Source organism: Macaca mulatta, chromosome 1 (assembly GCF_049350105.2).
Source record: "Macaca mulatta isolate MMU2019108-1 chromosome 1, T2T-MMU8v2.0, whole genome shotgun sequence".
In the NCBI taxonomy this organism is placed as follows: domain Eukaryota; kingdom Metazoa; phylum Chordata; class Mammalia; order Primates; family Cercopithecidae; genus Macaca; species Macaca mulatta.
In genome coordinates this window covers 33,426,954-33,441,582 of record NC_133406.1, presented here as the reverse complement: position 1 = coordinate 33,441,582, position 14,629 = coordinate 33,426,954, and the positions used below count along the sequence as shown (strand labels likewise).

At 37.2% G+C, this 14,629-nt stretch overlaps 1 protein-coding gene and 1 non-coding gene across 10 annotated transcripts in view; both read left to right on the top strand.

Annotated features, from left to right (window-relative positions):
• COP1 (COP1 E3 ubiquitin ligase) overlaps positions 1-14,629 on the top strand; it is a 256,670-nt gene that overhangs the window by 223,415 nt on the left and 18,626 nt on the right. The window lies entirely within an intron of this gene.
• On the top strand, positions 8,932-9,074 carry LOC114675127 (small Cajal body-specific RNA 3). The gene has a single exon (XR_003726223.1).

The following is a 14,629-nucleotide window of genomic DNA, read 5'->3' as shown; positions in this document are numbered from 1 at the left end:
TTCATCTTGCTTGGTGTTCTCTGAACTTCTTGAATATGGATTTGGTCTCTGCTCTTAATTTTGGGAAATTCTCAGTTATTTCTTCAAATATTTCTTCTGCTACCTTTTCTCTTCACCTGGAATTCTAATTATTATGGGTGTGTTAGCCCGTTTGATACTGTTTCATAGCTCTTAGATGCCTATTTTGTTTTGTTTTTGCACTCCTTAGTTCTTTGTATTTTATTTTGGGTAATTTCATTTCTACATTCAGTCTCACGTTTATTTTATTTTATTTATTTTTTTTTTTTTGAGATGGAGACTCACTCTGTCACCCAGTCTGGAGTGCAATGGCACGATCTTGGCTCACTGCAACCTCCACCTCCCAGGTTCAAGCAATTCTCCTGTCTCAGCCTCCCGAGTAGCGAGGACTACAGGCATACACCAACACACCCAGCTAACTTTTGTATTTTTAATAGAGACGGGGTTTCACGATATTGGTCAGACTGGTCTCAAACTCCTGACCTCAGGTGATCCACCTGCCTCAGTCTTCCAAAGTGCTGAGATTACAGGCCTGAGCCACCACACCCAGCCCATGTATTCGTTCCTTAACTGTTTGAAGACTGCTGATCATACCATCAAAAGCATTTTTTATTTCTGTTACTATGTTTGTTTATTTCTAGGATTTCTCTTTGATTCTTTCTTATACTTTAATCTCTTCACTGAAATTACCTATTTGATCTTAAACATTTTCTACTTTTTCCATCAACCCCTTTAACCATATTAATCATCATTATTTTATTTCATACAGTTTTAACATTTGAACTGAGCGTTGTAACTAAGTTTGGTTTAATGATTGCTTTGTCTCCTCAGATTCTGTTTTTCCCTGAATGCCTGTAATTTTTGGTTCAAAGCCAGGCATATTATATAGGACAGTAAATACTGAGGTAAATATTTTTTACACTTGGAAATTGAGTGCATTTTTTTTTCTGCCTACCCTTCAGTGCGGGAGTTGTATTAACTTAGTCAGGATAAGGTTGTTTTGAAGTTTGATGTCGTGGTTACTCTCAGTGCACCTCAAGTTTCAGTTTTGTTTAGAGTATCAGTTTGCCAGAGAGTTTTTCTCACTGTTTTCTTTGTTGGGTTTTTGGTCTTTCTCCTTTGTACTCCTTTCCAGAAAGAATTTGTCTCTTGTAGCAATATGGGCTATATTCTGCTGTTTTCTCTCACTACTTGTTTATATGATGGGAGGGATAGAGGAGGAAAGGTGTTCACTGATGTTCCAATTAATCTTCGGTAAAAGTCATTGAGCCTAGGTATTGGGGATGTGTGGACTTTATCATTGTTTCTGTCCCTCTTCGAAATGAAGGGCAGTTTTTGTTTGTTTCCTGTTTCTCTCTCCCAGCTGCAATAGATGTCCTTCAGGGCCCTCAGGCTATCATTCCCCTCTTCCCATCCACTTTTATCCTACAGACTTATCTTTTTGTTTTGTAGGGCACGTAAGGAAGATATATCTAGGTGGCATTTTGGCAATGGTTGCTGTTAACTTCCCTAACCAATACCATATCGAAAACCTTTTTTCAGGATTCTCCTCAGTCTTCCCTGATGTTCATAGATGAAAAGCCTGCAGGAAGGTGCACTTCCCTACCCTTAATGTCTGTGGCCCTCAGGGCTTCATAGTCATGGTAGCCCATCTATATTCAGTCTTTAGTATTAATGGTTTTTAGCTAATTCTTTCTACTAGCTTATCAGCCCTTTCTGTGCCTGGTACACAAATGCTCAGGAACTATGATCACAGGTGCCAGACTCTCAATTTTCAGGTTGTTTTGCCTGTGACGTTGGTTCCCTAAAATGTTTAAGAAATGTTATTAATTTGTAGTTGTCCAGCTTTCTTGATGTTTTTCTTGTTGCATTGCTCTTTCTAGTTCTGTCTATTGAAACTCAGCCCTCTGGTTTGTAACACTCATATTACTTCTACCAGATAGAATATAAGGATTTAAAAATAATTACTTTAATTATCTTAGACTTACTTCTTATTTAAATTCGTGAATGCTCACCATATTTCTAAACTGCATTACGAGAAATATTCTTGGCCGAGCACGGTGGCTCACACCTATAATCCCAACACTTTGGGAGGCCGAGGTGGGTGGATCACCTGAGGTCAGGAATTCGAGACCAGCCTGACCAATGTGGAGAAACCCCATCACTACTAAAAATACAAAATTAGCCAGGCGTGGTGGTGCATGCCTGTAATCCTAGCTACTCAAGAGGCTGGGGCAGGGGAATTGCTTGAACCCAGGAGGTGGAGGTTGCAGTGAACCAAGATCATGCCATTGCACTGCAGCCTGGGCAACAAGAGCGAAACTCCATCTCAAAAAAAAAGAGAAATATTCTTATAATATTTTAAGGATGGTTATCTTTTTCAAAATATGTATAATAACAGAAAAATTAAAAGCCTCTTTCAGATCTTTTATTTTCCTGTTACCTATGCTGCTAGTTCTCCAGCCTCCTCTTACACTCCCCTTTCTCAGTATTGCCATCTGGACTGCCCCGCCCCCCCATACCACATTTAATTGTTCAGTCTAGTGACAAAAGTAATCTCAATTATGAAAGATAATTTAGTTTCTGAATTTGTAGTAGCAATGACGTCATCTATTTGGAATGAAGATTTTACTACAAATTTAGCTAGGAGCAAGAATTTTTAAAGGATAGGGAAAATATTTAGGCTGTCCAGAAGTTGTGATGTGACATGATCTTAACTATTAAGGATTTTTAAATTATTTTTTTTTTAAATAATGAATGTTCCCCTAATAATTCATCTGACTTTATATATGCAACTCACATGTATGAACACGTTTATGCTAATTTGGAGTTCTACTTATGAACCAAAGGAGTTGCTATAGAAGTTCAAACAATGTAGTCTATTGCATTGACATAACTATCACATGGAAAATATTGGATTAAATTTCTAAAATTTTAAGCACAGTCCTATCCTTTGGCATTTCATAAATTTAAAGACTTTGGATCTTACAAATGCAAAACCAGATTGGTATGTATCTAAGCACAAACTTAATCTTGTTTTTCCTTTAATATATCTTGAATCCATCCTTATTTCCAACCCTATGACTCTACCACCTGCCTTTAGTTCAAGCTCCTGCCATTTAGTTTAGTTTATCTCCTGCCATTACTTCTTAATAGTTCTAGACTCGTTTATCTCGCTGTTTAAAATCTGTTAGTGTTTCCCCAGTGGTTACAGAATAAGAGCTAAACTTTATTAGACATCTAACAACCTTCTTCATGAGGCCCCCACCTCCCTCTCCAACTCAATCACTTACCACTTGCATAAGCACATTTTACACTCCAGCAACATGAACTGCCTATAGGATCCTCGAACACCCAATGCTGGGTTTTTTGTTTGCTTGTTTGTTTTCATCTTTGTGCTTTAGATCTTGCTGCTCACTGTGCCCAAATACCCTTTCCTGCACTTCTGTTTGTTACATAAGGTAATGCCATTATACTGGAACTTTACACAGTGCTGAGTTTTGTAGCCACAAAAATATTAGAGTGTTCATTGGGTAGATAAATACCATTAGATTGATCTAGACTTACTTTTGGCCATTGTAGAAATTATGTATATCACATCTCTAAAGGGGATGTTTTTCAAACTTACTTGAACATTTCTGGTGGTAGGGAGCTCCTGCTTTACAAGGCAACCCATTATATATTTCAAAAACTCTAAATCTTACAAAGTTGTCTCAGAAGAACAGCCCTAATTTCTTCTTTCCATCACTTGTAAACAGTATATACCTTAAAACGTGTAACACTTAGCAATTTGTAGCTCTGCATGCAGTAAAATTCAACATTTTCTGAATTAATTTTTACTGTGTTGAATCTACTCTTTACCTCAGTTTGAATTAGTGATGTAATATCACTTGAAAATGCTGGTAGAGAGTTCTAAACTGCATTCTATGAAGTTATGCTGACTTCATCTATTTTATTTTCATGGGCTGGTTTAAAATATGAAAATGGAAAGATGAAAGAAAAGATTAGTACGTGTAAACTATAGAAGTTTAGGTAACAACCCAGTCCTGAACTTCCATTTCATCTTCTTTTATTTTAAATTCTCAATATATATCCATTTGCAAAGTTAACTCTTTTACTAAACTGTCATGAGCCATTTGTGTAATTCAAACTCTAGTGCTGATTATAGTATCTTTTAACCAAATACATTTTGTTAAAAATTAGACTTGTAAAAGTGTTAAAAAAATAAGGCTTGGCCAGGCATGGTGTCTCATGCCTGTAATCCCAGCACTTTGGGAGGCTGAGGCGGGCAGATCACCTGAGTTTGGGAGTCCGAGACCAGCCTGACCAAGATGGAGAAACCCCGGCTCTACTAAAAATACAAAATTACCCAGGCGTGGTGGCGCACGCCTGTAATCTCAGCTACTCTGGAGGCTGAGGCAGAAGAATCACTTGAACCTGGGAGGCAGAGGTTGTGGTGAGCCAAGATCGTGCCATTGCACTCCAGGCCCGGCAACAAGAGCAAAACTCTGTCTCAAAAAAATAAATAAATAAAGCTTATGTGCAGTCATTCTCAATAAAGTAAAAAGCTTCCTGAGGTTAGAAATTCTTGTCATTTTTGGCTGGGAACAGTGGCTTACACCTGTAATTTCAGCATTTTGGGAGGCTGGAGTTGGCGGATCACCTGAAGTCAGAAATTTGAGACCAGCCTGGCCAACATGGTGAAACCCATTCTCTACTAAAAAATATAAAAATTAGCTGAGTGTGGCCGTGGGCGCCTGTAATCCCAGTTACTCGGGAGGCTGAGGCAGGAGAATCACTTGAACCCGGGAGGTGGCAGTTGCAGTGAGCCGAGAATGCACCAGGGCACTCCATTCTGGCAGCAGAGCCAGACTCTGTCTCAAAATAAATAAATAAATAAATAAATAAATAAATCTTGTACTTTTTTATTGCTGCTCTCTGGGCCTCATATGGGATCTGTTAAGTAATTATTCAGTAAATTCTTTCTTCCTCACTTCCCTCTCACTAGCCACCTGACCAAAAGCAGAAAAATACATCTTGGTTTTCCCTCTGAGTTCAATATTTGTAGATAGTTTCAACATGCGTATTAGTATTTTTCAGAGTACGGCCTGTTGATCACCTGCTTTAGAATTATTAGTTACTTGGGATATGAATTGAAATTTTAAATTTCTAAACCCTGTACTTGTTATATTTAGACTTTCTGAAGGTGAGGGCCAAGAACCACCTTTTGTATGTGTTGTTGTTGTTGTTGTGGTGGTTGTTGTTGTTGTTGTTATAGGTTACATAATTCTCTCCTTTAGTAGCCTAGAATTGCATGGGAGAAGCAAAGATCCCATCTCTGTCACATCCAATCTTGAAGCCACCTGGGGAAATTTAGAAGTGCCATAGTGTTCCCATCTGGAAAGAAAATGCCAAAGTGTTTCCAACAGTCACTGCTGCAGACCTATTTCTTTCTTTATAGGAGTGATTCGGTACTGTCTCAAACCCTTCTGAGTGCCACATCAGGAGGCTTTCCATGGTCTGTTGGTCACTTTGGAAGATGTAGAGACTAAATCCAAGGGAGACATTAGATAATAGGCCAGGGTTCTCATCGGTCTCCTCAGTAGCAAAAACAAAAGCTAGAACATTCTGGTAGTGCTCATGATTAATTGGAACATTACAGCTGGAGCCAAAGATCTGTCTCCTGAAAGGTACTATGTTCTGATGTTTTTTACAACCAAATTCCATAAAACACTGACTGCTCTATTACAATGGATACAACTCAGAAATAGGTCATGGGAAGAAATGCATAGGGCAAGGTATTGGAGAGTGGTGGGTGGAGTACATGGAAGAATAGGTCTGTGCTGGTGACTGTTGGAAACACTTTGGCATTTTCTTCCCAGATGGGTGCCCTCCTAGTGCCTCAATGTTTTCACCAACCTGAAGGCCCTGGAAACTCCATTTTCAACAAACTCCCTTTGGGATTTATATATAATAAAGTGCTATAAAATACCAGTTTTGAGCTCTTTTCTGCTTGTATATTTGCTTAAGAATTTGCTAAATGTATAAATTTTAGCTGATTAAGTTTTCAAGGACCCAAATGACCAAAATAAGGACTTACTTTAAGACTGAAAATATAACAAATGAGGTTAATTTAAGTCAGGCAGTGAGTTTTTGGAGAATATATTCTGTACAACAAAAAAAAGTTGCTACAAAATACCTTTCCAACTTTGACATATTGACATCCTTATTTCCTTCCAGCTTTATCAGTCTTTCTAAGTCATTTAAGTCTAAAACCCCAGAATCATTATTATTGCATCTCTTTATCTTCCATCTAATTATTCATCAAATAGCAGTAATTCTTTCTTCGAAATATCTTCTATATTTACTTTGTTTTTGTTTCTGCTTTTTATTGCCTCATTCCTGTTCCTTGCCCTTCCCCTTCTCTCAATTTACTTCTGACAGCTTTATGTCCCCTTCGATCGGCCTTTGTGCACTATCAAATGTTTATCTTTATACAGAGATATTCAATCAAACATTGCTTGTTACCTTTAGTTGACCCAGGTCTTTCAGAAAAGTTTTTTTCAAATTCAGCATTTGCATGTACCTCTATCTGGTATATTTTGGCCAACACTAAAAATAAGGGGAAATTTTGATAAAAATATTACCTGAACTTGTTATTTAATCTGTTTCACTTCAGATATCTTTATCTAATTTTAAAATTATATTTACCCTTACTATTAAATATGATCCTTAAGAAAATTCAGTACCAATTATAGGAAAAAGTACAATAGAAAAAAAATACTCAAAGGTAGCTCAGATTTCAAAATTTACTAGTATTTAGAAAATTAGCCTTTATAATAAGTATAGAATAATCACAGATATGATTTTAAATGTCATTCCTATATCTACTTCTTAACCGCTCTATTCCCTGATCTCATGTGTTTGCACTTAGACTATCGTATCTAAACTATTTATTACATTCAAGATTTTCAATAATCTAATATAATGCTATCCATCTAACTTTATTTCTGTTTTCTAACACAGTTCACCTACTTCATTAAGAAAGTTTCTTCATTGTCCCATACTATTCCCATTCTGGCTTCTAAACTCATATTCATCTTGTTCTTCATATTGCCTTGTCCCCTTATTTCTGCTTAACTAAATTCTCATCATTCATTAGCCCAATCACTGCTTTTCTTTCCCTCTTTTAACCATGTTATCTCCTTGGTTTCTGGTTTCTCACAGCTATTGATGACCCTATAGAATGCAGTCTACCAACTGGTGTTCAAATTCATCTTGAATTGTTTGTTGTGCGTCATTAGTGTTGCCGCAGGTACATTCCTTGCTTCAACTTGGAGAGCAAAAAATATAAACAGCAGCAGCTACCAGAGTAAGAGCTACTTAGTTTTCTAGGAAAGAGGAGTTAAAGATTGAGTTAGGATAAAATTTAAGTCTGCCTAACCTGGGGAACTTACTTTAATCAATTTCATAAGATCATAAATATACTGACTAGAATAATACACTAGTATTATTACTACTAGTACACTGTGATACTGATAGTACAGATACTAATAGTACTATCATTGCTTGAGATAACTACCCTTTAACTGTAAAGAAATTAAGATTATGTGGTATTTTAGTAAAAGTAACTACCATTTATTTGTTTGGTGCCTATAACATGCCATTTACTCTTTGGTTACATGCTGTAAGGGAGAAAAGATTTTTCTCACCTATTGCTTGATTCATGACAGAGACCTCTGTAAATTTTACATGACAGAAGTTTTACATGACACAGAAGACTTTAGAAATGAAGATCCAAAGAATGGGCAAACTTGTGTATGTTTATGCTTAGGTTTGATGAAGAAATGAATAGTCATGGAGAATTATGATTGGAGGACAAAGGGGTATGTTCTAATGGTAATAAACTGGGGGCAACTTGCAAGACCTGTTTGTTCAGCTTCTTCTCTGTGTCTCTGTCTCCAAAGATAAGGGCATTCCTTTCCTCCAGGTAAGGTTAGGCACCTCTAGAATGAGAATCTTATGACCTGCTTCAGTGGAAGGGCAGAGAATTCTTTTATGACCTGCTTCAGAGGAGAAGTGTGGGAGGTCTTCCTGCTTCTGCTGTTTTTTCAAATACCAAGGTGCCTACTTGGAGGTAGTGTGTTGTGATCCCTAACAGTGCTCTACTGTGTTTTCCTTGAATCTTCATAAAGATTCTACCTAAGATTATCTGCTTTGTATTTGGAGAAATTGAATGTCTAAAAGGATTAAGCAGAACCAAATTTCTAATCCAGGTTTTCATGCCTTGAATGTATTACTTTTTCTGTTACATGGTATTCCCCAAATAGTACTGAATTCTAGAATCAGCTTTGCCAGAGTAGTCTAGAGAGCGAATGACTTAAATATGCACAGTTCTATGCTCAGAGGAGCTCTTCTCAGTATTAATCAGCAATCTAGTCATTTTTTTTCCCATCATACTTGTCATTGTAAGCACATTGTTCTCGAGCTTTATTCAAAAGATCATCCAAAGTCCAGAGATATTAACTATTAACATGTGCTGCAAGTTGAAAGTGTTTAGAGATAATATTTGAGTACAGTATGGCAAGGATAAGTTGTTTACGGCCAGTTGGCGAGAAAACTTTGGAAAGCATTGAGAATGAAAGGAACGATGAATATATGTGTTCTTTTGTATCTAAATCTTTCTTCCCTTGTGTATGTTCTTTACAGCCTTTTCTCTCTGAATAAAGATCACTTTGATTTTGTATGCTAAGTGTGCCTTCTTAATGGTTCTTTTTCTATTATCTGAATCCCGATTTTGTATTTATCTTACTTGAATGCATTAAAGTATATTTAAATGACAATGTGATGCAGTTAGGTAATTGGAATATAAGAGACTGGTTAACAAAAATCTTAATAATGAAGCACACCAAAAATGGAAGCTGCAGGAACCAACCATGTGGACAAATGAAAAAATGCCTGTTGTCTACAGATTGCAGCGATCCTACATAAACATATGGAGGTCTCTGTCTGGCTTAGGACAGCTGGCTAAGTCTGATCGTTCCCCTCCATACAACCTTTAAAACTGCCATTCTAATTACTTGCTTTCCTTGCTATTTTATTCAGTATCTCTGCTGGTTATTAGTACTGTATTATTTTGTAAATGGGCAACCAAGTAAAGTTACCTGTGTATCCATCTGAACTGGTTTTTGAGGTATCTTATGAGTTTTGAAAATAGGTATTATTTGCTTATTTAAGGAACCTACAACCAGGAAGTAGAATGCATGTGGAAATACTATTCTTCTCTTGCCGGGCATGGTGGCTCACACCTGTAATCCCAGTACTTTGGGAGGTCAAGGCAGATGGATCACTGAATGTCAGGAATTCAAGACCAGCCTGGCGCCAACATGGTGAAACCCGGTCTCTACTGAAAACACAAAAATTAACCAGATGTGGTGACAGGCGTCTGTAATCCCAGCTACTTGAGAGGCTGAGACGGGAGAATCACATGAACCTGGGAGACGGAGGCTGCAGTGAGCCAAGATTGTGCCACTGCACTCTAGGCTAAGTGATGGTGCAAGATTTCACCTCAAGAAAAAGAAAAAAGAAATGTTATTTTTCTAAGGGGCCACATTGGCCTAACTAATTGAGGGTTACCAGTAAAGGTCAATACTTTAGATATGAAGGAGCTAATCAGAGATAGCTTCCGTGAAGTTTTCCTCATTAAGAAAGTGATTTTTGCAAAATCCAGTTTATGTCATTTTTTAACGCTGTAACCAAAGTTCAGAAATAACCATTTGAAGAGGAAAGCTGGCTGCTAAGTATTAACCTTCTTAGTACTGAATTTAAAATCTTGTTTTTTCCTGGTGTGTGTTTTGCTGTAAGTTGTGGGGAGAGGTTGCTCCCACCTACCTCCCCTGCCTTCTACAACTTACAGCAGCCACAGCTGGGTCGGTCGGTCGGTCGGTCGGTCGGTTGGTTTTTTGAGACTGAGTTTCACTCTGTCACCCAGGTTGGAGTGCAGTGGCTTAATCTCAGCTCATTGCAACCCCCACCTGCTCAGTTCAAGCAATTATCCTGCCTCAGGCTCCTGAGTAGCTAGAATTACAGGCGACCGCTACCAAGCCCGGCTAATTTTTGTATTTTTAGTAGAGATGGGGTTTCAATGGTGTGGTGGCTCATGCTAGTAATCCCATCACTTTGGGAGGCTGAGGCGGGTGGATCACCTGAGGTCAGGAGTTCAATACCAGCCTGGGTTTATTTATAACTAATTGTATGAGGATCGTTGTTTATGGTTCTGAAATCCCGTATTTCTTACCCTGAACAGTTTTTGCATTAGACAGTTGTCAAATGAGTAGCCATACTTTTCTAGATCCTTTAGAAGTCCACTGTTTTGTTCATTCTAATGAACAATTTTAAGATTTTCTAAGGAAGGATACTAGTGGAGAAGAAAGAAGAGATTTGGGATTCACTGATTTTGAAAGTGTTCCCTTGTGATGAGGAAATTCTAGTTCGCCAGATCTCAAATTGGGATTTTGTGTATGGGACGTGGGGGACTGGAAGGATAGTGGGAATTTGGCCTGTCAATGCCATGTATATTGACTGTGGAACACTCTTTACCACTTTGGTTCTGTGGCCAAGCCTTTTCCTCTGGTGATATCACTTGAAATCCATATAGGGAGATATATAAAAGACCAAATTTTCCATTTAACAGGGCTTTTAAGAACCTAGGCTTATGAGATTTGAAATGTAATGTATATTTATAATGCATGAGAGCTGAGGCTCTCTTGTACATAGTCAATGGCCACCCAAGACACCTTTCTCCTTCCTTCCATTTTGCTTTGGTAAATTCAGGATGAAGCCCAGGCATGGGATAAGCTTACTGGGTCAATATGACTCAGAGCAGCATTGGTATATTTCTCAGTTTTCACAAGTTGATTCCTGGCTTTGCTATTTCTTAGCTATGTATGTGAATTTGGAAAAATTATTAAGTCTAAGACTTTGTAAATTGATGATAAAAATAATATCTTCCTCATTGGGTTGCTATGCAGATTAAGTGAAGTAATCCACATAAAATTCTTAACTAAGTCACTGACCTATAGTGCTCAATAAATATGTGGTAATGATACAGGTTTTTAAGTGTGTGTGTGTGTATATATATGTGTGTGTGTGTGTGTATATATATATATTTGTAAGATAGTAAAAGGAGACACAGATCTTAGAATCTCAAATTCACAGAGTTCATTTATCGTCCGTCTTGCAAACACAATTCAGACAGCTAATTCCCTCAACCCCCTTGGATTTTTTATAGAATGCAGGGAAGGCTAACTAACATTTTAGTTTAAAGAGCAAGACCTTTTATTGATAAATTGTAGTTTTGTGTTCATTCTTTCTTAGACAGATTTATATATATTTTTACCAAGTCAACTCTGAAAAACCACATACCGAAAGAAAGGTCAGGGACAAAAAAACTATTAGGCTTACAAATGGCATTTAAAAACCTTTGAAGATGATATTGGAACCTATGTTTGAATATCTTTGTATGGACTCTCACTTGGTTCCCAAATGCAGCATAGATTTATGTCTAGAATAAAGTAAAGAAACACTCTGGTCAAATAGGGGGATTCTCATGATGAATCAAACCCAGATAAGTGGCCAGGTGTGGTGGCTCACGCCTGTAATCCCAACGCTTTGGGAGGCCGAGGCAGACGGATCACGAGGTCAGGAGTTCGAAACCAGCCTGACCAACGTGGTGAAACCCCGTCTCTACTAAAAATACGAAAATTAGCTGGGTGTGGTGGCACGTGTCTGTAATGCCAGCTACTCAGGCGGCTGAAGCAGGAGAATCACTTGAACCCGGGGGGTGGAGGTTACAGTGAGGCGAGACTGCACTGCTGCACTCCAACCTGGGTGACAGAGCGAGACTCCATCTCAAAAACAAACAAACAAAAAAACAAAACCCAGATAAGCGAAATGTATTTAACTCTGAGCTCCAAAAACAAAAGAAATTTGAATGTTAAAAGATGTACTAGAAAGTGCTTTAAATAAAATAATGATTCTGCATGTCAGGAAATGAACAATGACCGAATAGGAGGAAGTAACAAAATGTCAGCACAAGTGATGAAATTGGACAATTGAATAGTATCACTTCACAAGGTGTTAAACAAAGAAAAATTTTAAGAATCTCTGTATTGTATCTTATATCTGTATTTCTTGTCAAGGGCAAGGGAGAGGATGTTCATAAGGCAACTATAGATCATGCATCAAAAGAAGGGCAAATTTTTTTGAAATTGTTCTGTGTCTGCAGGATCCTGAGTGAAAATCAGATTTGACTATATACACAGTCCATGACCTCCTACATGAGGAGAGAAGCTATTTTAGTTTTCAGGATGCAATTGCAGTACAAATAGTAACAGCCCACCCTGAAGAGACAAAAAAAAAAAAATGAAGCAAAAGCCCATTCTTTTATGTTTATAATCTTGGTGTGAAAAAGAGCTTAAGGCACGTATGGTCTTTTATTTTCAGTGACATGAAATCATCTTTGTATGAGTGCAAATTAACACTCTCTTTTCTGGCAATGAGAAAACAAGACATTTGTGTTCATAAAGAGAATGCCTTTGTCCAAATAAGACAAGAGGCTCTTATGGAGAGAATATTAAGGAATTAACAGATGTAGTACAGATGGTGAGTTTTTTGTGTGTGAAGCCTAGTTACCTCAAATTTTTATTGTCATCTTTATATTTATTTAAGGAAGGATATTAAATTCAGCCATGTTTCTCACTGTTCTTTGCCCTCCAGGGAGCTGTATTTGCAGATACTGTATGTTGTTCATAGTGATCTGCCGTTTCCATTTAATCAAATGCTTGTTAAAGGACTTAAATGGACATACAATTTAAACTTAGTGGGCACACTTTAAGAAGAAAATTCAGTACTTATAGGACAAATTGTTTAAGGCAAAACTGCTTATAACTTCGCTAGCCATCTCAGCTGCAGTTTTTACTTTTAGAGGACAAATGTGAATAGTATTTCAGTGTACTTTACATTTTCTATGTCACTAATAGTGTTCTACCACTTGAAATGGGAACTAAACTTAAAAATCATCTTCTGGGCTTTTTTTCCCCAGTAAAATTTTCAAGGAACTTACCTTCCTTTGTCATGAAGTTGTTTTAGGGGAGAAAACATTTCTAATTTTTGTTGGGTTTTTTGTTTTGTTTTTAGATCCTTATTTAGCAAGGTTGTGCTTTTAAACATCTAAGGGTAGAGGGGTGGGATGTGTGCCATTTATTACCTTCTGTCTTGGGGTAATGTTCTCATTGAGAGTGCTAGAGCCAAATAGCCAGGTTTGCCTCCTGTCATCATTAAGTATTAGCTGTAAGACTTTGGGGAAGTGATTTAACCTTTCCATGCTTCAGTTTCCTCTTCTGTGATATTAGGATAACAGTATCTTGCATGTAATATTCTTAAATAAAATTAGAAAATAATGGAAAGTACTAAGAAAATAGTTGGCACAAGATAAATGATTGATCAGTAAATGTTGCTGTCATCTTTAACATTTTATATACTAATCCACATAACTGGACAACTGTACTTGTTTTTAGTTCATCAAATATTGTGCAATATGAGAATATATTCTCTGCATTTAAGTGATTTACAACCTAGTAAATATAAATATTCATAAATAACTATAGTATGAACCCAAATGAAAGAAATCTTTATAAGATCATTACCCCTGAAATTATTGACCCTGGAGGGAGGAGACTATTTCTAACTTGGAGAATGATGGAATACTTTATGAAGATAGGGGCTTTTGAGCTGGGCTTCATAAAGATATAAAGGGTTTCAGAAGTCTCAAGACAAAGGGAAAGGAAGGTGCCTGGACAAAAGACCATAAACAAACATATCTATTAAGTTCCATCCAGGCAGTATACTAAGTGCTATCTTAATTTAAAATCATCATCATCAATCTTTTAAGTCATATTTGCTTGAGTTCCTTTAAAAGTGAAATTGAGGCTCAGATTTGCCCAAGATTACACAGCTAAATAAGGGATGCAGTTGAAATTAGAACCCAGATTGGCCTGGCTCTAAAACCTACACCCTTTCTGCTATACTGCAGAAAGCTGGAGAACAGTGTGAACAAAGGTGCAGATGAGGGAAAGTGCAATCGATGTTTAAGAAACTTCTAATAAAGTGTCTAAGTAGGATGGTGGAGTAGGGACTTTATTGAGAGATGAGGCCAGAGAGTGTACCAGATGTAATAGTCTTGAATGCCATACTGAGGGGGGAAAAAAAAAAGAGTTTGGACCTTCTTCTGTAGGCATTAGATGCCTAAAGCCCACTGTGAAGATAATCCCATGAGAGTATTATAGCAGCGGGTAGAGTGCATTGTAATGAGAGATTAAAAATAGAGTCTACTCGGGTAGGTTATTAAATAATTTAATTATTGAGGTTTTTTTTTTTTCTGTGTTCAGTTTCCTTCTAGGGAATAAGAATAACAGACAACACCTACATGTAACATTCATGTTTTTTAAGATGTTACGGTTGCGCTCACACATTTTTTAAAAAAAAGTTTATTTGACGATGTTTCATTATATTCACTTCAAACAATAAGTTTTGAACTAGTTTGAGGATATAA